The sequence below is a fragment of the Nyctereutes procyonoides genome, unplaced genomic scaffold, assembly GCF_905146905.1.
Source record: "Nyctereutes procyonoides isolate TBG_1078 unplaced genomic scaffold, NYPRO_anot_genome, whole genome shotgun sequence".
NCBI lineage: Eukaryota > Metazoa > Chordata > Mammalia > Carnivora > Canidae > Nyctereutes > Nyctereutes procyonoides.
The window spans coordinates 25554160-25579273 of record NW_026575052.1 but is presented as its reverse complement, the minus strand read 5'-3'; the positions used below and the strand labels follow the sequence as shown (position 1 = coordinate 25579273).

Below are 25114 nucleotides of genomic sequence, written 5' to 3'. Positions count from 1 at the left end.
TAATTCATGATAGCTATAATCTATATATAGTTATAATCTTTTCTAGACTTAAAAAATCATTTTAGAAAAAAAATCATTTTAGAATGAAGCTCTTTATCTCTGTTAATGCTGTAGCCTTAAATTCCATTTTATCTACTGTCAGGATTGCTCACTCAAAATCTTTTGCTTAGTATTTGCCTGGGTTATCTTTTCTCATCTCTTTTTTTTCTTTATTTGTTTTAGGTGCATCTCTTGAGCTCATTGCTGATGTCTATTTCTTTATTGATATAGTAGCTTTCTTGATTAGCTGAGTTTAATCAGTTTCCATTGATTGTGATTAACGACATAGCTGGACTTATTTTTACATGTTATTTTTATTTACCAAGCTTTTACCTACTTAAAAAAATCATTTCTTGCTCTATTTTGGATTTATACACTATTATTCTTTCCTACACCTCCACCTCAGCAGTTTGAAAATTTTAATTCTAATTTTTAAATTATTTTTAACATACACATTAAGCTCTCTACCAAAAGCCTATAATGCTTCAGTTGTTCTATTCTTTCTGAACAAGACAAGGAATTTATCAGGCTTTAATTACCCACAATCTGCCATTTTATTGTTCGTTTTACCAGCTTTTAAAGGCAAAAATTAGTTGTTGTTGTAGCTGTGGTTGCTGTTGTGATTATCAGTAACCACTACTTAGGTAGATTTACAGGCCATTTTGTTAATTTCTTTGCTAAGTATATTCCTTAAATCCCACTCCTTACTTCTGGGTTCAGTTTTCTTCTTGCTGAGGGATATCCTTTCAAGACCTACTGCAGTCAGAGCAACACTGGTTTTGCATTATTTTGCTTATCTCTTGGAAGCTATTTCTCTAGTGTCTGCTGGCGTCAATTCACCCATGGGAAGCCTGCTTTCAGCATAATGACTGCCTCTTTGTAGGTAATCTGTCTTCTCTCCTGGTAGCATTTAGGATTTTCTCTTTATCCCTGCTGTTTAGAATTTTCACTATGGTATGCTTAGATGTGGATTTATTTTTGTTGTTCTGTCTCAGCAATTGATGTAAACATTCACTCTGGGCTTTCTTCACCCCCCAGCCTGGAAAATTCTTAGCTATTCTCAGCTGTTATTTCTTCCAGTGGTGCCTTTGCCCCTTGCCTCCTCTTTGCCCCTTCCTTAATTCTCTGCTTTTGAAATTATATGAGATAAATGCTGGAGCTTCTCCCATTCTTTCATGTTTTTCAGCCCTTTATCTTTTAATACTAGTTATCTTTTTATTTTGACAAGATCTCTAATTTATGTGTGCAAGGTCAGTACAAGTAGTTTTCTTCTCACCAAACAATTTGAGACTACGTTGCTGACCTAATGTCCTGTTACCCCTGAGTACTTGAGTATGTATTTCCTACATGGAAGGGTATCTCTTATATAACTGCAATGCAATTGTCAAAATAGGGAAATTAACTGATATGTTACTACCTTATAGTACTCAAACACTGTTCTACTTTCTCGGGCTATGCCAATAATGTCCTTTATAGGAAATCGTTCCCCAGCTGCTCCTCAATCTTCCCTTGGGTTAAAGATCTTGATTCTTCTGAAGATTTAGAGATCAGTTGTCTTGTGGAATGTCCCTCAGTTTGGGTATGTCTAATGTTTTCTCATGATTGGGTTTTGATGATGCATTTTGGCAAGAATATCCATATCTCTTATGTTGATATGTCTTATTAGTGATAGTAGTACCTTTGATCACATAGCTAGGATGGTGTCTGCCAAGTTTTTGCACTTTAAAGTTAATATCTTCCCCTTTGTAATTTATAAATATCTTTGGGGAGATACTCTGGCTATGCAAATACCCTGTTTCTCATTATACTTTAAAAAAAGAGATTGATTGATGGATTGATTGATTTTTGAAGAAAGAGGTAGCATGCGAAAGAGAGTAGGGTTAGGCAGAGGGAGAGGGAGAGAGAATCTCCAGCAGACTCCCCACTCAGTGCAGAGCCTGATGTGGGGCTTGATCTCATGACCCTGAGATCAGGACCTAAACTAAAACCAACAGTCAGATGCTCAACTGACTGCACCACCCAGACAACCCTCAGCATACTTTTGCTCAAAAAATTTTAACATCCACTAACAGTAGCAGTTAATACACTAGTATTGGCTTACTGGAGGTTTTCTTATTTTCCCTCATTCTTTCTGCATTTATTAGAGTTCTCTAAGGAAGAGCTGGACATTCTTCTCTGTTTAGTATTTATTTTTATTTTTGCTTTTTAAATACATTAAAAATTTTTATTGGGGTAAAAATGTGTAACATAAAATTTACCATTTTAACTATATTTAAGTGTACACTTCTGCAGTATTAAGGACATTCACACTGTTGTGTAGCTATCACCACCAATCTAAGAAATGAGAAATGGCATCTCAGTGTTTAAGTTTGCATTTCTGTAATTATGAGTGAATCTGATCACTTTTTATATGTTTTTTTTTTTTTACTTTTTATATGTTTAAAGGCTACTTTAGATCGCGCGCGCGCGCGCGCGCGTGTGTGTGTGTTCATGTCATTCTTCCATTTTAAGCCATTGTCTTTGTATTTTTAAGAGTTATTTATATATTTGGGATATTGGCTGCTGGTGGTATGTGGCATGTGTCGCAAATATTTTCTTTTAGCTTATCAAAGACATTTGACTTTGCTTATAGTGTTTTTTCTTTTGCCATACAAAAATGTTTATTGTTATGTAATCACATTTAATAATCTTTTTTTTTTTTTAATTGCCTCTGGGTTTTGAACCATGATTAAAAGCCTTTCTTTAACCTGTAGACTAAGTAGGAACTTACAAGCTTCCACTAGCATGTTTTAATGTCTGGTGATAGCCAATTCCCCCTCCCATCACAACCTTATGGCTTTTCTTTTTCAGTATTTTCCTGACTATTCTTGCATGTTTGCTTTCCATATGAACTTCAGTTTCAACTTGCCCAATTCCACAGAAAATCTTGTTGGCATTTTTATTGGTATTGAATTAAATTTATAAATAAACTTAGGAAGAACCAACGTATTTATGATGTTGAATCATCCTATCCAGGGATAGACGAAACATTCCATTTGTTCAAGTCTACCTTGTATCTTTCAGGGATATCTATAATATTTTATTTTTATTTTAATTATCATATCAGTTATTGCTATATTTTATTACTGGCATCTTTCTATTGGTGCCAGTTTCTAGGTTATTTCTGTTTATCATCTGTGCTCCATATGCCATCTACACATCTGTAGGTAATACCATTTTATATCCTTCTCCCCTAGCAGTTTGTGGTTGACTTTGTAAAAAGGCCACCTGGAAAAGAGTCTTCTTCATGGGGATTCTGGCCTGGGTTGGGGAATCCTGGGCAGAGTCTATACAGCTCAAACTGTAGGAAACTTTTGTGGCTTTGGCTGCTGAACAAGGGATGATTGGAAGGCAGGACTGAAAGAAGTAATTCTTTGGTTTATATCCTATTCGCTAAGGATTTTGTCACTTACAAAGGTACATAGTGGAAGTAGAGAGATCCATGTGGCTGGATAGTGGGTTGTCTTAAAAATCTGTATGAGTATCTAAAGCGACAAGACATGAAAAACTTATAGTTGAGGGAGGAGCTACAGGACTGCACCCCATTCTCTGCTGGGGTTAGCATGTAAGCATGTAAGCATATAGAAGGGAGGGTCTAGCTTAACAAATCTAGTAGAGTTAAAAGTGTGATAGGAAAGGCCTGGATATCCTAGGGATTCCCTTTCAAAGTCAGAAATAAAGTACTGTCATTTAGTAAATAAATGTAAATCTTGCTGACAGAAAGGAAAGGGAGAAGGAAGGACAAAGGGAGGAAGAACTGGGATCTGAGGGACAAAATTAATCAATAAAGTGAAACAATAGGAAGGTCAAAGAGTTAAAATCAAGTGTTATTTTACTTACTTCAAGACATCTGGCCAGCTTATCATTGGAGAAAGACAATGCGGTGAATAAATCATAGAGAACCTCATTTGTCCTATTAGCTATTCCTCCTGTATCCCAAAATTTGGGGTAGATCATATGAGAAGTTAAAATTTGCTGATTTGAGTCTCATATTCTATTTCCTCTGCCTGACATGTGAAGAGGCCAGTGAACCTTAAAATAACCAAATGGCAAAAAACCAAGGGAATAGGGACAAGCTTAAGTGCCTGGCCTAGATAATTAGTCTTTGAATAATCAAGAATGGGGTGCATTATAATCCTAATACTGGCACAGTAATTAGACTTAGAAGTTTCGAACTGTGATGTTAGAATTTCTGCATGTGGATATGAAGTTGGATAGTTTGGGTTTCCTTTAGTTTGTAATTTAGCAACAAAGTAATCGGTTCGTATGTTTTTCTAAAAATATGAACATCTTGGTCCATATTTCTGGGAATTCTAGAGGGGTGAAATAAAAACTTAGAAAAACTGATGCAGGACACCTCGTGACTCAGTGGTTGAGCATCTGCCTTTGGCTCAGATTGTGATCCTGGGGTCCTGGGATGGAGTCCTGCATCGGCCTTCCCGCATGGAACCTGCTTCTCCCTCTGCTTATGTCTCTGCCTCTCTCTCTGTGTCTCTCACGAATAAATAACTAAAATCTTTTAAAAAAAGAAAAAAGAAACACGCATGCAATGACCACAGGTGCCCTGTTGTTTTACTCCACACTTAGTATTTTAAATGCATAAGATGTCATTCCTAGGGCAGCTTTCAGACTCAAGATGTTTTGAGGCACAGCTGACTCTCAATTATAAAAGTAAAAGCAATTATCTAGATTCTCACCATGCATTTAAGATTATAGTTTTATGTTTATTTATTAAAAATAACACAAACCAGGCAAACAACTTATTTAAAATGCAGTGTGTGCTTAAACTGATTTAAAGCAATAACCACAGACATAGCCTTCGTGATTCTCCAAAAATATCCCTTATCTTCCTTTGCAATTTGAATCCAAATATTCAGCTTTGATTTTGATGTCTCTTCTAAGTTTTGCACCTTTCTGGGCTCTTCACATATTAGAGATGAAGAAAGAGAGAAAGAGAACTAAGAATCCTAAAATATGACAATTTAAAACTCAAGTTTAAGAGTTATTTTGGTCGACAGTTAAGATTTCTGTTTTGTTAGAGCTGAAGTTACAACTGCAATTGTTTATGAAAACACCCACAACATGGAATCTGTACTTTTCTAGAACAGTATTCTTATTTTATGAAGTAGAGAATGTGTTTGTGATTCTGTAGCTACAACTATAGATTTTAGAGAATCCAGAGAAGGTAATACTTACCTCCAGTATCCTTCAAATAAAAAACCAAGTGAAATATGATTTGAATAATGTTAATGTTCCTTAATTAATTGAAAAGTCTTAAAAAATAATCATCTTTAGAGATTGGATGGAGGACAGTATTTACAAGGTTAAATGTTATGCTATATATTTTAGCACAAATCATAATATTAAAAAGACCAAAAACAGAACACAAAAACTGAAACTCCTGCCAGTAGGAGTTTCAAAAAGGTGGGTCTCTCTTTCTGAAAGGCAGGAATTCCTAAAGCCTTGGTGATTTTCCAACAAGTCCAAGCTTTTTTGAAGCAAAGTTTAACATTTATTCTTATTCTCCTCCATTCCTTAAACTCCCTGAACTTAGCATACATGTTGGTACTGCTCTAATAGTAAATCTTATATCTAATGCCATATATTCAACTTAAAAATTTATTTATTTATTTATTTATTTATTTATTTGAGAGAGAGGGAATGAGGTGAGGGAGAGGGAGAGAAAATCTCAAGCAGACTCTGTGCTGAGCCCTCGTCAGGCTCTGTCTAATGACTCTGAGATCATGACCTGAGCTGAAATTAAGAGTCAGACGCTTAACTGAGTCACCCAGGTTCCCTGTATATTCAACTTAAAAAAAAAAAAACTCACATAGCATCTAGTGACAGACCTTCATATATTAGAAACTCAACAGATACTTCTCCATTGACTCATTGCTAATATTTTCAATAATGTCTTATGGTTGAAGATCTTCATTTTCTTTAAATATATGGTCTTAAGAGGTTTGCTCCATTCTGAGATGTGATTTCATTGCATTTAGGAACTCAGTTCCCAGTTAAATGCATTCCATTAACTAAGAGACACCTGTATAAATATGCCCCTTCCCCCACTAACAGACACAGATGCAAAAGTAAATATAATGGTGGGAGTGATAGGAGAATGGGGCTAGTCTGTGTAATTGCATTTATTAAAGAGGTCCATGAAGTAGACATTGCTAACTACAAAGGTAGCTAGCCATGTAAGTCTGTTCCTGTGTCAGAGCACACACAGAAGAGTAAGAGGGCTTTGTATCTAATTAGCAAAATTAAAAACTCCTTCTATACCTAGTTTCCTTGGAGTATAGTTTCCTTGGATTATCTTACTTTCAGGAAATAGTAATTTCATAGTCCCAAACATGTTTCTCTCTCAAGCTCTGCTGTAGTACCACTGATTTCCCTCTCGAACTCTGATTATGAGGGTTGGTGAGAGCTGACAGTTCCACAAGCAGAATTAATCTCCTAAATCCAATGTGTACCTTTTGGTGTGGGATAAAGCAGGGGAGGACAGAGTTGTAATATAGTAAATGGCTTCTCTAAGCTGACTTAGTTGGAAACAGGATGTTAGCTACTTTATCCTGTCAAGGAGCCTGATTTTTATTCCCCTCCATTAAAGAGCATTTTAGAGCACTGGCTCTTGCACCTTGCAGGATAAACCAAGTTCCTGAGGGCAAAGGCAACAGAAACGGTGGCAGATTTCACTCAAAAGCTCAGTTTCTCTTCTGTCTTCTGCCATCAAGAAAAAAAAAACATCTTCTGAATATCCACTATTCAGAGTAGCCCCAGAGTTCAGCCTCATTCAGAAACTTCTCATCTTCCTATTGCCACTGTGAATCTGATGATCAATATTAGCTGCTGGTTCTGGGCATTAATGGAATTGCCAGCAAGTGAAATCAGTGACCATCAGTGTCCAGGTTAATCCTTAAAATGAATGAGGTTAATAAAAATACATTTTACATATATATTATTTATTGACATAATAATATCCTTTAAGTATATGCAGGCTGTTTCTGTAACACTTTGCTCTTCCGTTGTGGTTTTTATTACTTTGTGCCCTATGTTGTAGATAATGTCCATATCTCATTTCATCTACTAGACAGTAAGCCACTTGAGGTCAGTGTACATGTCTCATCCTTGATGCTGTCCCCCTAGTTGCTAGCATGTTGCCTTGCATTTAACCAGTGTGCAATAAGTACTCACTAAATGCATGAACAAAATGGTATGTGTTACTGATATTTAGGTGTCATTGCTGTATGCTAAACACTATATGTGATTTCACTAAGTCTGGTGGACAAGTAGGAGATGTATAAAAATGCAGGCAGGTTCTGTTTTCTATTTTTTTGGTGCTTAGCCATGAAGCCACATAGCATCTCAGGAGCAGATGTGCCTCCATTTTGATTGACAGGGCTGAAGAGTGGTGATTTGCTTTCTTTTTTACTTTTCATGCTTTTCTTAATGATAACCCATATTTTCTGGCTCCAATAACCTAACAGGGGCCACACAATAATTCCAGGTGTCATTTTTGGGTTTTGACTGGTAGTTCATAGTTTTTACAAGGAGGACTTGGATTGTTCTCTTCCAAATACCCTTGTATCACATCTACCACTCTCTTGCCTACTCCCCCTACATACAGTGTTCTGCCTCTTGGCATTAAGCTACCCAGAAGCATATAAGGGTGTCTGCATCAAAGACTTATTGCTAACTTTTTCTTCCAGATCATTTGTGACTGATGTCAGTGTTGACTCAGGTCAGTCCTTGCATCCATCCCTTGTGGGCTTCACTCTAATACTCACTTCTAATCTCAGGATGAGAAGCCTTGGTTTGTTCTTACTGAAGTTCTTCTTAGAGGTGGGGTTTAAGAGTTGGGAAGTGCAAGAGAAGTATCTTGCATCCCATGTCACAGAAGTCTCTGCTGCTGCGGTTTATGTTTATTCTCCTTTTGCTAGAAAAAAAAGAGGTCTACGTTCAACAAAAATCCAGCCATAGCAGGGCTAGTTGTCTGGGATTTTCTGTGATCTAATAGAGCAAGTTTAATGACTCAAGAGAGGCCTGCTGTTTATTGCAGCTCATGGCTCATGAAAAGATATACTATGTTAATTTTCAGAACTGGGTCTCTTAGGTAGAATTACATTATTTTGGTAATGCCTCTCCTGAATTAACGGCAGTTATTTAAGCTTCAGCATATCCAGCTCACCAAGGGAAGGGAATCCCTGGGTATTGGCGAGCTATTGAATTCTAACAGGACCTCATCCTCTGTAGAGGAAAATGGGTAGTGGATGCAGTCTTAAATGCTTTGGGGTAAAATAAATAAATAAATAAAGTAAATAAATATATGTATTTTATGTAGGCAGCATGCTTACTTCTGATAGATATGGACAGTGGATATTGTGAGCTTCTCCTTTTAAAACACTTTAGTGGGGATCCCTGGGTGGCGCAGCGGTTTGGCGCCTGCCTTTGGCCCAGGGCGCGATCCTGGATACTCGGGATCGAATCCCACGTCGGGCTCCCGGTGCATGGAGCCTGCTTCTCCCTCTGCCTGTGTCTCTGCCTCTCTCTCTCTCTCTCTGTGTGACTATCATAAATAAATAAAAAATTAAAAAAAATAAATAAAACACTTTAGTGTTCCTCATTCCTTCAGGATGAATTCCAACTTCCTTAACACAAAGTGCAGGGCCTTTTTTCTTCCACTCCAGCCTCATCTCCTTACCTCCTCCCTTCTCCTCTCCAATTGGACTGGACTATTGTCAGGACACCAAATGACTATATTCCTTGTCCTCTCTGGGCCAATCTATGCAGAGATGTTCTGTGGTCCCCTCCCCACATCTGTCTCACTATTAATGATAACAATGGTAGTAGTTAGGCTTTGTGTTTAGTAGGATTTACATGGATTCTCTCACTTAATCATTATAAGAATCCATGAGTACTATCATTGTTCCCATTTTGCAGATAAGGAAACTGAAGTTTAGTGAGAATGTAGGAGCCCTACCCAGGCCCAGCTGGAGTTAAAGCTAAGTAGTTTGACTCCTGAGCCTGTGTGAGGCTGTCCTGGCTCCCAGCATGTGAGCTAAACATGGTTATATGGCTAACTCTACTCATTTAGAGATCTCTTGTTCCAGAAAACCTCCCTAATGTGTCCCTACCCCCCATCACCTACTGGGTTATGTGCCCTTCTTGTGCTTGCTCACTTTATATCTTCCATATCTCCATTCACAGCACTTATTATACAAATTCCCCTCTGTAATTGATTGTCTGTGTAAACACCCCCCCCCACCCCCCGCAAGCTCCTGAGACTCATGGAGCTGAGTTCTGTCTGCCTCTTTTGCTATTTTATACCCTGCAGCCACCAGGGGGTTCCACTTGGCCCAATAAATGTTTATGGAACAAGTAGTCCTTTGACTAAACTTAGCTTCACTGAAAATGCTGCACAATTCTTTTGGCAGGAAGAGGTTAATCCCCATTTTACTGATTTTCAGACTTTAATGGGGGAAATGCTTAGCAGCTTCTCCTTTCTTTGGGGATCCAGCATGATGTGACTAGACTGAGGCTTTCTTGTGGTTTACAGCCAAGTCATATGGGTCAATTGGGTTTTTGTTCACTCCAGCTGTCTCCCCCTATTAAATTCTTGTTTACTGAAGACATAAACCAGGAAGTGGGTTGTTGCTTTACAGAAAGATTCACCAAAGGATTCTCACTTCTCATTTGGCCTGTTACCCAGTATCCAGTAATACTGAAGCTGGAAGAGACACTGGACTGTAGCTTATTCAGCCCTTTTTAATTGGAAGAGAAAAGGGAAGCACACAGGCTCAAAGTCAAACACTAGTTAGTGGCCAAGCCAGAGCTGTAATCCACTTCTTTTATTTAAATAATGAACTTATTTGGTACCCCTAAAATCTGTTTGTTATAAAAATTTTTTTTACCTTCACTTTTATAGGAATAAATGTGTTGGCTGGAAAAACAACCTGTAACTATTTGTAGGCTTCAGCTGTGCAGAGCAAGAAAAGGCTTTCAGAAAACTTTGTTGAAGTTTATAGAGCATGAACGTTCATAAAAGTGTATTCGCTTTTATATCCATGTCACCAGCACTCAGATCAAGAAATAGGACATCAAGAATGGCAGCCAAGTGATACTATAAGTGATATATGATTACTTTTATGTTGTCACCTATGTTCTGTAATATATGTTACAGGCTTCTAACAACAGGATTTCCTTATGGGCATGAGTGGAAAGGGAAAGGAATATTTAAGATGATAATTTATCCTCATGTGTGACTCTCACTACTTCATAATACAATATTTAAAGCATATATTCCTTTGATTTTGTGTAATTAAGAAGCACTTATTTGCCTCTTTATTTGCAAAATTAATGTGTTCATGCTGATACTGTAAAGTCAGAAAAAGCAGTACTTGTGAATATGACTCACATTCTCTAGAGTTCAAATAACTACTTAGAGAATTTTAAAAAATGATTTGTCACTTGGGATTTGTAAGCATAGGTATGTGTGCTTCATTATTTTTTTAAAAGACAAATATTTATTTTAAATTTTTAAATATTTAACTTCAGAACAAGGTGTATATTTTAAACAGAAAAATAATTTACATATTTATGTTTTCCTAAGAATATTGTCTAATTTTGTCTAAGGTTAATTTTTTAATTAAAAATTTTATTTTATTTTAATTCTCATAGAGTTAATATACAGTGCTGTATTAATTTCAGAAGTACCGCATAGTGATTCAACAATTCTACATATCACCTGGTGCTCATCACAAGTTGTGCTTCATTCTTCTTTAGAGAAGAAGATAAGACATTTGCAAATATCTTCTCTCATTCTGTTGTCTGGTGTGGGAATGGGGTAACTGGGTGATGGGCATTGAGGAGGGCACGTGATGTAATGAGCACTGAGGTGTTATATGCAACTGATGAATCACTAAATTCTACTTCTGAAATTAAAAAAAAAAAAAGAAATCTTGATCCTATTTTGGCCTTGTGTATACTCTGAGCCATGATGGATTTGCATGATGTTTGTTATGTGTTTTTGCTTACTCTTTTTGGCCAACTTGGGTGTATTTCTGGACTGGCATTGATTGTAGAGCTGATCTGTGCTAAGCCCTGCTAACCCATGCATGTGACTGAGCTCATTAGCGCCAGGCTTGAAACATTCAATTCAATATTACCTGACAAAGAACTTTATTTCTAATGTAGGCCCAGAACTTCAGACAAAGTATTTAACCTGAAATATTTTCTTCATTCCAACTACTGGAGTAACCAATTCTGTCACATAATTATAATAAACATTTGGGGAATGAAACTTCTGCCTAAAATTGGATCTGAATGTTACCCTTATCTGCAAGGCCATTATATCACATGAACACTATCACTGTACAGTTCAATTAATAGACAGTGACTGGGCAATTTCTTGAAAATCTCTCATGATCTAAAACTTGCTTAGCCCAATGGATTTTTAATAACATCTAACCTCCTAAGAAAGTTTTTGTCCCCCATTCCCTATCGCTACCCAAGGATAAAATTCATCCAATTATTCAGAGCAATAGCTCAACTTACCTTAGTCTAGAAAAAAAAAAAGCTCTTACCTGTTTTAAACTTACTTCCTACTGTCTAGAATAGTCCCTTTAGCAAGCAACATATTAATCTGCTTAATTAACATGTATTGTGCCTTCCTCAAGGCCAAGCAGGATCCAATTATATGCTATAGCTAATTTTACTTTTTCCTTTTTGTATCTCATTCTGCTTCCTCTCAGCTCCCCCTTAGCTTTATCTGCTTACAACAAAAGCTCAATAGGAGACTAGCAATAGCATGATAAAATTAAATAGAATGTTACAGAAAGGCCTGGGGGTTTGAAAGGTGCCTCTTAACTTCAGCAGGGAGTCAGAATAACATGGCCCCTTGTCCTTGGCTTGCAGTTTATGTGGCAAGTACGTGACCATTACTCTGTTTGTTTGCTATTATCAGACACTAATTTTCTTTATATGAGAACCATATCTAAGTAGGATCACTCTTGAACATACACATTCCCTGGTAAAGGGACGTGATGTCATCCTGTTGATGCCACGGAAGCCTGTTAGGACTATTAATTTTGTTGTTCATTTAGGCATGCATGGTTGCCACAGCAACAACAATCTCGTAGTTCCTTCAAGCCCTTTGTGCATTAAGCATCTGTTGAGAGTCCTATGAAGGTATCATAGTTTCTCTCCTTCCTGTCACAGATTGAACCCCTTACTTGCTCTCCTTATGAGCTACATATTTATTAAGAATCCCTAGAGAGAGAAGAGACTCTTTGCTGGAGCCCAAGGAGGACTCTAATGAGAATGAAGCCTTTTGTTTCCCATGGGCTACTGCAGAAGACCTCAGAATAGGTGCTTTGGAAGTCAGACGATTATTAAAAGTCTTGGTCAGCTGAAATGTAAATAAGTCCTTGGCAAAGTTCACAGCCAATCTTTTATACAGGGTTGCCAGGACACTCAGTGTCCTGCTTAAAGCCAAAATTGTAAATTCTAGTGCAAACTCCTGGTGGCAGGCAATAATAGGGTGCATTCTGTTGCCAACTATTTTTCATAGTCTGAGACCTTCTCCTTAAGATCCATATAATTTTTTAGAAATATGTGTCTTGAAGGGACAATTTCAATTTTTTAAAATTTCCTTCTAACCGTGGGCTGTTAGTGAAAGCTTACATGTTTTCAAAAGCCATCTTCCAAGACAACCATCTTCAAAGACACTATTCAGCATGAATTCCTGTCCAACTTTATCTCATCTTGTAATTTATACAGTTGGAACTGGAGGAAAAGTAACAACTTATAGATAAATTACATACTAGCCAAGTGAAAGGAGCTGAGACAGGGGCCTTCTGTCTTTGACAGCTGTTGAGAGGGGATATCTCAAGTCCTGGCAGAAGTCTTCATTGAAACTTACATGTAAATGTTAGGGCATCTGACTGAGCAAGTTTATCAAAACATCATTATAGATTTCCTCCTCCTTCTGTCATTACTCTGATCAAGATGATCAAGAACAGATTTCATTTCTGCAGAGAAGCTTACTCATTCCTCTTCAGAATTCTCTTACCTAATGATATCTATTGTTCAATCATAAGTAATATTTAACAGCAGAATCTTTTACTTGGAGTACGTTATCTTTGAGATAAATTCAACTTGGAGTTCTCTACTGATCAAGTAATTATCATTTCCACTTTTCAGTTTAGAGTAGAAACTGCTAAGCTGAATGCTATTCTTAGGTGAGAAGGTTGAGTCTGGGTTACCCTAGCTGCCACAAGACAGTGAGTATGTTTGGAGGCCTTCTGTTTTTGCAAATCTTTATGGGGACTCCCAGGACCACTTTTCGTAGCACTCTCCTGTTCCAACCACCCTTTCTAGACTCATTTTACTTTTAATTTCCATTTTATCAGCAATGAGCTCTTCTCTTCATTTTATTTTTATTTCTCTAGTATCAGGAGATTATCGTATTTAGGGGCTGGAAAACACTTTCCATCCTCTCTTACACATTTCTATCCTCAAAACTTGTAATCCATAACTAATTCATATTGTCCACTTTTTAAAACTTGTATACATGGCATGTTAACAACTGAGCACAAGCCATTTTATTAAATACAATTCATTGTATCAATGTGGTTTGAAATGAAAAAGCCCTAAATTACAAATGAGATTTTTTTTGCTAGTTGCAGCTCTGACTTTAATTAATGGAATGACCCTGGACAAATACCTTATTTTTGGAACATCTCAGTTACTTTATCTGTAATATAAGAATAGTATTCTCTAATAATTTATTATAAAGTTAAATGAAACAATGTGTGGAAAGTGTAAGGTACTATATACAATTATGAGGTAGATAGATAGATACTCATCCATAATACCTGTCTCTGGAGTCCACATCAGCATAGTGACTTTAACTATGTCCTTGACTGAAATGGCAAAACCCAATGATATATCCACTGTAAAAATGTTGATTTATCATGAACAAACAATTTTAGTACTATCAATATGTACTTCAGAAATAGTCAAAAAAAAGAAATATTCATACATGTGCATGCAACCACAAATGTTAACTATAAACAACCTTAATTTTCCATCAGTAGGAAGAGAGTTAAATAAATATCTATACGATGGAATACACTGCTAGAAACAAATAAGGTTGATGCATTCTGTAAGTGCATGGAAATATCTTCAAGACATATGCTATATATAAAAAAAGCAATTCACGAAGCAGCACAAAGTATATGATCTCCTTTATGATAAACACATACACAGAAATGAAACAACAACCATACCTATAGGTGCAAATATATTTGTAGGTTAATTTGTAGAGTCCTGATATTACCTAATGTTCCTATGCCACTCTTATTCTCCTGTGGACGGTCCAGATTAGGAAATGGTTCTGGTGTCAGACTGACCACCTTTAAATCCTGGCATGAAGCTACTACATGTGTGATTATGGGCAAGTGACCTTCCTTTCTATGCTTTCTCACCTCTAAAATGGATTTAACCATTTTAACCATAAGAAAAAAATGTAGAACACATTTGCTTATCCTGAGACACAGGATAGTGTCAAATACTTTTTATGAAGTTAGAATTATCCCAGTCTAGTTGTTTCTATTTTTTAATTTCATCTCCCACTTCAGCTATAACTCCCGACTATGGGGTCTCTAGTAATAGTTTTCCTTTGTCCCTCACCATGACCAGCATAGTGCCAGGAATATGGCAGACACTGAAGATGCATGTTTTTAAAGAATAATGACATCTTGTTATCTAACAAAAAAAGAGTTTTAACCTGAATTTTCCTATTGTTATCTTTAAAGTTCTTAAAGGGGCAGCCCGAGTGGCTCAGCGGTTTAGCGCCGCCTTCAGCCCAGGGTTTGATCCTGGGGACCCAGGATCGTGTCCCACATCAGGCTTCCGGCATGGAGCCTGCTTCTCCCTCTGCCTGCTTCTCCCTCTGCCTGTGACTCTGCCTCTCTTTGTTTCTCGAATGAATATATAAAATATTTTAAAATAAATAAATAAATAAATAAAGTTCTTAAAGTTCTATTTTTTCTATTACCTATTAGTTTATTATTAACAAATTGTTCATAAATTCAACAGTCATTAAGCATCCATTACAGGCCAAACATAATAGGCACAGTATAGAGTAGTGATGAAAGGCTTATATCTATATCTAATCAGACTGAACTCTCTCTATCTATTGGTTTCTACCAGTTACAAAATTTGGTACCTGGCCGTGAATAGACTTTACATCGTTATTTGCAATTCTTTTGCCTGAAAAATACTCTTCATGAATCAGATAAAACTTAACACAGGAACCCAATAGGGCCTTGAGAACCTAGTAAAGCATGAAGTGCTTCTGGTGATTTGGAAGGCATATGGACCTTGAGCATCCTTTCCTTTCCTCTGGTTGAGAGATCTATAATGAATGCTCTAGTTGTGAGCAGAGCTGAAGTTTACACAGCAGGTGTGGGGTTTAAGGGCCTTCATTACCTCTGGAACCACATTGCCTGAGTTTGAAACCAAGCCTCCCCCTCCCCCACTTACCAGAAGGATAGTCTTAGGTAAAACATATACTCTCTCTGCCTCAGTTTCTCCATCTGTTGAATGGAAGTAATATCATGATCTCCTTGGGTTGTTTTGTAGATGAAAATAGTTGATACATTTAAAGTACTTAGCACAGTGATTAATACATCTAAGCATTCAATAAATGATGGCTTTTATTATTATTTTAAGATTAATCTTTTCAAGAAACAAAGCAGCCAGTATACCAGTATGGAGGCCCCTGAGACCAGATAACTATGGAAGTAGGATGACAGCAGGAGGTGTTAGGTGATAGTGACTAGTGAGAATCAGATAGATGAGAGTATTATTGACATAGGCTGAGGAATCAGAGAATCTCAGGGTTTTGGAATTCATCCATCCATCCATCCCTCCATCCATCCATCTATCCATTCTATAAAGATTTACTGAGCACCGATCATGTGCCAGAAGCTGTTCTAATTTCTGGGTCTATGCAGTGACTATAATATTACGGCCCTCCTGAGCTTTATATTTTACCGGCAGAAACTGGGCCATCTGGTCCCCGTCTTATCACATGCAGGAACCCTGCTACAATGCACTGATGAATGCTGGCCTTCTATCTTCTGTTTTTATATGTCTAGGGAAAGTGCATAATGAACTAATGAAGGAGCAGTGCCTTCCACTCTTGGGCAGCTGGAAATATTAAGTTCTTTTAAAAGTACCTAAGTATAACCCTACGCATTGAAAAGACTGAATTCTGAGCAAAGCTAATCTACTTTCATAGAACAGCATTAAAAAGATCCTAGAGGCTCAGAGGAATACAAATTTTGGTAAATATAATCCAGGAGTAGAAGGGTAGGGAGAAACAGCCAGAGATCATGCAGGTGTGTGGCCATCAAGAGGGTTTTTCCGGCAGAACTAGGGGGAAACCCATAGTCTGGAGGCAGAATCACAAAGTATGATGGTGAGTAGGAACTCCTGTCCTCACCCTAGGAAGATTAGTGGTTTCCTATCTGGCTTTCTGCGCAGCCACGTCTGCCCTGCTCACTACCTTCAGATACTCTGCTATCTGCATTGCTGAAGCTCTCTCTGGGAAGGAGGCAAACCTTCCCTCCAGGGAGGTCATGGAGGATTGCAGTGCTTTGCTTTATGCCAGCATCCCCCCAGGGAAGGAACCTTCACTCTCCCTGCTGTGTAGATAGATTGAGGAGCCCCTAAGGCTTGGCAGCAGGTCAGTGCCAAGCCAAGCTTCCAGAAGCAGACAGAGGCACAGATTTTTATCTGAACTTAATTCCTCTTTCAGAAGAGCATTCATTGCCTCTTGTTTCTTATTCGAATTTAATCCCCCTGGATCACAATTTTGTTCTGTGGATCCATCTAGCAAAACACGATTCAAGGGCTTTTGGTCCTTGGTTGGCTCACGGAACTCTAAGATCATCAGCCTTCTCTCACTACAGGTGAGGAACCAGGACTTGGGAAAGTCAAATGACCAGCCAAGGTCAACTGGCCAGTTGGTGAAGGCACTGGACTAGAAGTAGGCTTACCAGTTTTTGTTCAGGGTTCTTGCACCCACACTAACACATTTTCATTAGTGATAAGAAAATCTGCTCAAAAATAACTCCTAAATCTCTTAGAATAGAGATCTTGTATTATCATAGGTAAAAGTTATAGAGATTGTTTAGTATGGTCCTCTGAAAGAAGTTTTCAAGTTTCTGATTACCCGCTCCCTTTATTTTATTTAAACTAATGTCTGGCTTGACACAGCCGTGAATCTGAGATATATTCTACTACATAAGTCTGCAGGTGCACCTGTGAGCCTAGGGGTGATATCAGTGTGGCTCTCTGAAGATTTTGAGAGGACACCTCCTCTTGGGTTTTATTTTGTAGTAAAAATAATCTGTGGTTTGGTTTTCCTTGTCTTACCAGCTGGGGGAGTCAGCCAGGAGGCCACTGTCTCCTGATTTTCTATGTGGTCATTATCCGTACTCCATTCAGACCACAGTTAAGACCACTGGATCGTAAATGATACCCCAGGGACTGTTCATGTGGTCATCTGCGGGGAGGGAGAGGGGAGGTTATGCAGGCAAGCAACACTGACCAAAATATTTCTTCTGAAACCTCTCATACTTGCAATGTGAATTCACCATTGGAAGACTGCCATGATTTCTATTTTAAGGTTCCATGTCCCTTATGTCGCTCTGCTGCTCCTTCTTATTCTGCTGTGTAGTGTGGAGAGTAGAGACAAGCATAATGCATCCTAGAATGGGGCTGTCTAACTTTAAATTCTGGTTTCTCATTTACTAATTTTGTGATTATGGGCAAACGACTTCATCTTTCTGTTTGTTTCCTATCTGTGCATTGATTTGATAGCTTTATCTAAGTCAGATGATTGATGTGAGGACTAACTAGATAGGATAGAGACACACTGGCATGCAGTAGCCACTCAGTCTGAATGTGGGCGGTTACTGTTAACATCTCCCACTTGAGTAAGCCAGCGCTGTGGAAAGAACACTGGATCAGTGGGGTCAGGAGACTTGGTTTGGTCCAGGCTCTCTCACCCTTACATAGCTGCATGAGCTTGGAACCATTGCTCCCAGCTCACAGAATGCGAAACAAGGAAGCAAGTATTTGGTCCTGGCTCCTCATTTTCTGAGTGAAATTGGACCTTGAGAGAGGAAGAGGCTCACCCAAAGTCCATAGGAAGTTCATATCCAGGCCACGATGGGCCAGTACCCACTCTTTGACTTCCAGCCCAGAGCTCTTCCCACTTACTCTAGGGATAGAAGACCTTGCCAAGTGTCCCCAACCTTGCTGAACACCTGAGGACTTTTGGGTTGCAGGCAAATGGTTCCTAACAAACAAATGGTCTTTGGGTGATGGCTGTTCCAGAAGCAGCAGCCATGGCATTCTATATCATGGTTGGTCTAAGTGTCAGAAGCAGAGCAATGCCTTTAAGGTGCTACTGGGTGGAAGTTGCCGCACTTATGACAGCCTCTGAAAACTCATGCCAGGCCGACAGAGTCTTGAGAGCCCCATGGCTTAATAACTGAACATGTGTTTCCTTTCTCTTTCTTGACTTCTGTGGGAAAAATGCAGCATTTGTTATCTCCCTCTGAAGCTGTGAAGGTCTTCTTTTGAGCTCTCACTAGAGGCCCTTGGCATCCCTTTCCTTCTCTCTTCTGACTCCTACTCAGATCCTGGGATTAGAGGTTGACTATATTATCCACTCTTGGGTTTATGGCTTTGACCTGCAAAATCCTCTTTCTGTTCTGCATCCTAGCCACAACAGACACTCAACAAAGCCAGTCCTCTGCTCATTATTCTAAATACATCGCAGGTTTGGGGCTCTGGTTTGTTGCATATATTATGTCTCTCTGTTGATTCTCACTGAATTCTCTTGGATTAACTATTACAATTCTATGAAGCCCACAGTGGTCCCCCACTCAGAAGTGGTCCCTTGGTCCTTAGAGCTTTCAAAGTGCATCTTAATTGTAACTGATGGTTTCTACATGTCTATAAAGGTCCTATCTCCCTTAACAAGCTCGTTAGGAACCATGTACAGACATCTTCTTATCCTCTAGAGCATTTAACAGAATCTCTTGCCCAATGCCCAGCTAGACCTGCTTGAACAAATGTTGACTGATTAATGAGGCTGGAGTAAGGGTCTCCAGCCTTAATAAAAAGGTTATTCCTTCATAATAAAAAATGCTCTCTCCCGAGGTATCACTATAAGCCCACGATAAGTCAGTTATAGCTATTTGAAGACTCCTTGAAGCTTTGGCAATGCCCAGTCATTTTGAGAATTCTACTTGTTAGAAATCTGGAGTGACACATTTTTTAAAATTAAAGTCAGTTAAAATTAATTTTGCTCTCCTGTTTTTGTTGGCAGAAACTGACAATCCAAGATGGACAAGCAAACCAAATTAAATACTTTGAAAATGCAAGTAAAAATTTGAGGGCATCAAATGGTGTGTTGACTGAAAAGAGCCCTGAAACTTGCCCTCGAACCCACACCCGTGTGGTCAATCAACAAACATATTCATGCAGTTGGACTTCCTGTGTCTCAGGAGGAAACATGATTGAGTTACTTTGTTTATGCAAAATTCGGTGTAACCCTCTTCTAGAGCCCTGTGCCTCTGAAATTCTATTTGCCAAAATAATGGTCAGGAGCAGTTTGTGTTCACAAAACCGATCTCACTGTTTCCCTAAAATCAAATATTCCGTGACAGATTTTATCCCCAAATTCGGAGGAAAAAATGAGAAGAATGCAAAGATTAATCCTCGGAGGCCCTTCAATAAGCCTTTCCTCCCCCATTTTCTGTTTGCTTTTTAAATTTTTTATTCAGAGAACAATAGGTGAGTCCTTCTGTGGATAATTAAGACACATGTAAATTGAAATTCTAAGGCCAGTAATTAAACTGAGGAGCTCACTGGGTGATGCTTACTTTTTAGCTCCCAGATTGTGAGAGTTCAGTTCCTCTTCAAGCTGTGCTTGCTTTCTTTCTTTTTAAATTTTTTTTTTCAATCACAGAGATTAAAGCAGCCCGAGTTTTACAATAGCATCTTGTGCAAGAAGAGGCAGGGAGATTCATGGTGGTTTTAGTAAATGATGCACTTTGATGTCTCCAACTTAAAATCCGCATTTTGAGAGCCCCAATGTATCTAATAGTATTTGGAATGAAATCTTAAGCCCCGAAGCAGGGGCCGCTTGCAGAGAGAAGTGCCTGTGGAAAGTGGTTGTTAACATTCACCTCACATCTCACCATGGTCTCACAACAAAGCACTTCCTCCCCTCTCTCTGTGAAGTTCGTGTGGTAGATGTATCACATGCTCATGGTGCATCTACTCTTCTTTTTTTCGGCTGCTGTCCACAAAATTAATTAATAGGTGCTAACCTTGGCTTGAGGCTTTGGGCATTTATTCTGGGTAAGAAAAGGTAGAAAGAGGAAAAAGACTTTCCAGGAACACCACTGTTTTGTATAAAACCCTGGAGCCTTTTAAGAGCCCCTCTTCTGACCATCAGAAATATCTGTGAGATCTAGCTGTTGTTAAGGATGTATGTCATTCGGTTAAAATCTGTTGGTTTCACTAGTTTGCTTTCAGGTGCAGGTGCTGTGATGCCATTCTAGAAATGTCATGGCCCTTTGTCTGTATTCACAGGCTCCTGTGTAGCAAGAAGCTCCGGAATTCAATAAATATTGAAATACAAGAATAGATTTCAAGAATTACTCTCTTGCTAAAATCTCAACAAAATTCTCTTTGTTCCAGTGAGCCCCATAGATCACACAGGGCGTTTGCACCCAGTGGGGTCTCTGTAGCTCTTGTTTCTTCTGCTATCACATTGAGTTTATGATGTCATAAGTGGTTACCATGGAGGTAATTGTCATGATGTGGGAGATGTGTGAATTCAGGTGTGGAGAAAGTCAGCCTCTGAGAGATGGGTCTTTGAGAAAAAAGAGGAGTCCCCTTTCACCCCATCTTCCTGAGTAGCAAAAGGGTGAAGCAGAAAAAGGGGGAGGAATGGAAATATGAAAACTGAAAATTAGCTTTAGAATGGCATGCATTTTATGCCTTATATGACATATTGGAAAGTCTTCCATTTGTTTACTTTTTAAAATTATATTTCGATCACCTATCTTGTAGTACAGTGTTAAAAATAACTTTTGTGTTCTTTCCTGGAGAAAAATATACGACTTGTGATAGCAGAAGAGAATACTATAGTATGAAGTCCAAGTTGAACAGGGAAATCTTTTGAATGATAAACCAGGAAGCTCAAAGGTGATTTGCTTTTGTCCTGTTGGGGGGTGGGGCTGGAGTGGGGGTGGCAGCGGAAGGCTGCTGCAATCTGCAAACCACTACAAAATAAGATAGAGCCAAGCTAACAATGCAGCCAGACTGGCTTACTGCTGGCATTTGACAAGCTAAGGAAATGAGACTGCAGAAATCCACAGGGAATTATTTCTTCTTCATGTTAATGAAGTACCGTACGTTTCTTTCTTGGGATGAGGGGTGGTGGGGGGTGAGGGCATGGGTGCTGCTGAGCAAGTATTTTAAGGAAATGATCTAGAATCCCCTGCCTCTGCCTTGGCATAATCAATGTCATTACTGCTTGTTTGGAAGCTTTGTCTTTTCTTGGAAAGGACCCAGGACTGGCAGATTCAAGTCGTCAGTGTGGTGACTGTGAAAGAGGGAGGCTGCCAAGCCAAATGCAGAGAGTCTCAGCGCCCTTGAGCCCTGGATCCTGAATCAGAGACCCGGGTTCCAGTCCCAGCTTGGCTTTTGTGGATTTTCTCTTTGACCCTCATCAAAGCCCTTACGTACTCTGTTTTCTCATCCTACTAATCAAATGATACTATTGTAAAAATAAACATATTGGTCATATGCAAGTGATTAGACAGCATTTGGGGTTCCATGTCAGCACAGAGATAGATAATTGTTTTTTCCTCCAGTGGTATCCTTCATGGACTTTCAGGGTGCAGGTGAGCTCTTTGGGGAGCATTGATGCTGATAGCCAACTCTCCCTGGCATTGGTTTATTGGTTTGGGGAAAAGAGAGTATAATAGGGTTTCTCCAGAGGGAAAAAAAAACACAATAGGATTATCTATCTATCTATCTATCTATCTATCTATCTATCTACTTACCTATCTCTTTCTATCCAGTCTAAGATTTATTATGAGGAATTGGCTCATGTGACTATGGAAGCTGAGAAGTCTCATGATCTGCTGCCTGCAAGCTGGAGACCCAGGAGAGCCAGTGGTGTAATTCAGACTGAATCTGAGGGTCTGAGAACCAGGGGAGTCAAAGATGTAAATCCCAGTTTGAGGGCAGGGAAGATGAAATAAGGTATACTAGTTTAAGCAATGAGGTGGGGGGGGGGTGGAAAGGGACAAATTCCTCCTCTACCTTTTGTTTATTCAAGTGCTGAGTGGATTGGATGATGTCCACTCACATTGGGGAGGGCAGTCTACTGATTTAAAGGCTAATCTCATCCAGAAACATCTTCACAGATACACCCAGAAACAAAGTTTAATCTGGGCACTCTGAGGCCCACTCAAATTGATACCTCAAATTAACCAGCATGGGGGGTGATGTTCCTAGGCAATGCTCAGCTTCTCCAAGGTCAAGTATAAACCTCTTAGCCTGATATTTGGGGTCTTCTCCAATCACTTCCCAACCAAACTTCTCAGTCTCATTTCTTTACTCCATCAGGTATATGCTTCACCCTAGTCAAACCTCATTTGTCACCGGACATACCTCTAGCCTTCTTTGCAGTTGCTCCTTCTCCTCATACCCAGTCAATTCTACCCATTCCCTGGCTCACTCATCCTCTCTTGACCCCCTCCTTGTGAATAACACCTTACTGGTGTCATATATGTGTTGTGCATGGTGTGCACTGCACAAGGACATCTATCCAGGGAAGGAGGGACAGAGGCTTAAATACAGCCAAATCGTATGACCCACTGAGGAGCTGTGTCTACTTAGAGGAAGAGTATCTTTTTCCAGTTGAAAAAAAGCACTGCAGAAGGTGGGGTGGCTCTTTATATACTGATAGAATTAACTTCATCTATCTTTGTCCTTTATTTTCTTGAGATTATAAACTGCTTATGGAATCAGGCTTTGATTTTCTTCGAGATAATCACATGAAATAACACACAACTTTGTTTTGAATTATAACCAGAGCACTGGTTCTGAGTAAGAGGCTGTGCTAAAAGTTCTTTAAGGACAGAGCTTACCCATCTCTTTATCTGTTAGTGCCTTTCACATAAGATGTCTTTAACAAAAGAGAAATACATACCCAATAAATACCTGATTGGTCACGTATTTATAGTAACAGTAGGAAAATATCCATACCACTGTCTTTTAAGAATTTTTCAAAACCTGTCTTGGTTTATTGGAAATAAAGCTAGGAATGAGACCATTTTCCTCTGAGGACTCTGAGAACAGTTTTTAGTTGGGGCTCTTGGATCTGGGCCTGCATTCTCTTCTACAGAGCAGCATTGCACTAGGGCTTTGTGATGGGCTAGAGAAGTGGGCCTGTATCTTCCTGATTACTCAGGAGCCAGGCTCTTCTCCATGTGCTGAGGATCTCAGGAGGAGAGCCACGTGTCTACCCTCAAGGTGTTCCTGTATCATTAGTGGGGAAGACATGTATGAAAGTGGCCATACAATGACACAAGAGGCTCTACGGCAGCAGGAGGGGGTCCAGAGGCCTGAGGGGTTCTAGGAGGCAGCAGAGACCTGCTTTCCTTTCTAGGAGCAGGCATAAGTGGAGTGATTGGAGAGAGGTGACCATGAATGGTGGCATAAAGGGATCTCATTTGCATCCACATCCTCTATTAAGCCATGTGCAGATGGCTCTGGACACATACATCTCCATCCCAGACCCATCTATCACTGGTCTTTCCACTTGGAGGCTTCAGAGGCTCCCTAAAGCCATTATGTCCCAAACTAATGTCAGGATCTTTTTACCCAAATCTGGTTATCTTCCAGTGTTCCCTCTTTCCATCTGTCTGGTTTAGTAAACTCTGGTTTGGCAAATTCATTTGCTTGACTCACTCTTCACTCCTAGCTCTCCACTTCCAGTTTACAGCCATATCTCTTGCCTGAGCTGAATGCTGTTCCCACCTTCCCGGACCCCCACATCCACTCTGGACTGTCCAGCCCCTTCTCTGCACAGCAGCTGGAGTGAGCATTTCAAAATGCAAATCTGATTATGTCCCCTGTTCCCCAGACTGCCCTCCTTCCCTGCTCAAAACCTCTTTATGTTTTCTCATTTTCCTTAGGATGAAGACCCATATATCCTGAGTGGAGCCTCAAAGAACCCTTCTAATCTGACCCCTGGAGACTTTTCCAGCTCCATCGAGGACCAGCACCCTCAGCTCTTTCTTCAGTGTGTGGGCCTTCTTCCTGCTTCTCACCAGCCCAGGCCCAGGCAGCTCCCTCTTCCAGGAATCCTCTCTTCTGTGGTGACTGCCACACCTACCCCATTTGCCTAATTCATCCCTTCTCATTTTCCACATATCAGCTCAAATATCACTTCTTCAGGGAAGCCTTCTCTGATCCCCAGGCCACTTTAGCCCTTCTTCCTTGTACATCTTTGAGCACTTTTCCTTATCAGGCATCACAGTTTGTGATATATTTTTGTGGTTATTTGTTTGATGTCTATTTTCCCTGGGGTGCCTGGTGGGATTTGCTCTCTACTCCATGTCTTGTGCCCAGCACACTGCCTGGTACACCTTACACACTCTATTAGGCATACAGTGGCTGAATGAATGCACGAAGGTTGTTCAGGGTTGGAGGGGCCTGCAGTGTTGGCTCCAGGGGAGGAAGTAACCAGAAGTGAGTTTGGGAACAAGCTCTTATCCTCTGGAATGGGGGTGCTGTGCACCCCCTAACACAAAGATATGACAGGCCAAGAGCTATGTTTTAGAACATAAGCTCTGAGATGTATCTTGCGTGGAGGGCAAAGGGTCTTGGAATAGGAAGCCATGTTAGGAGGCATCTGATGAAGATG

General features: G+C 39.4%; 1 long non-coding RNA gene across 1 annotated transcript; it reads left to right on the top strand.

Annotated features, from left to right (window-relative positions):
• Positions 1 to 785: 785 nt before the first annotated feature.
• LOC129513764 (uncharacterized) lies at positions 786 to 24736 on the top strand. Its single transcript, XR_008665298.1, has 2 exons — positions 786 to 922; positions 24384 to 24736. It is a non-coding gene; the product is annotated as an uncharacterized LOC129513764 (long non-coding RNA).
• Positions 24737 to 25114: the final 378 nt, after the last annotated feature.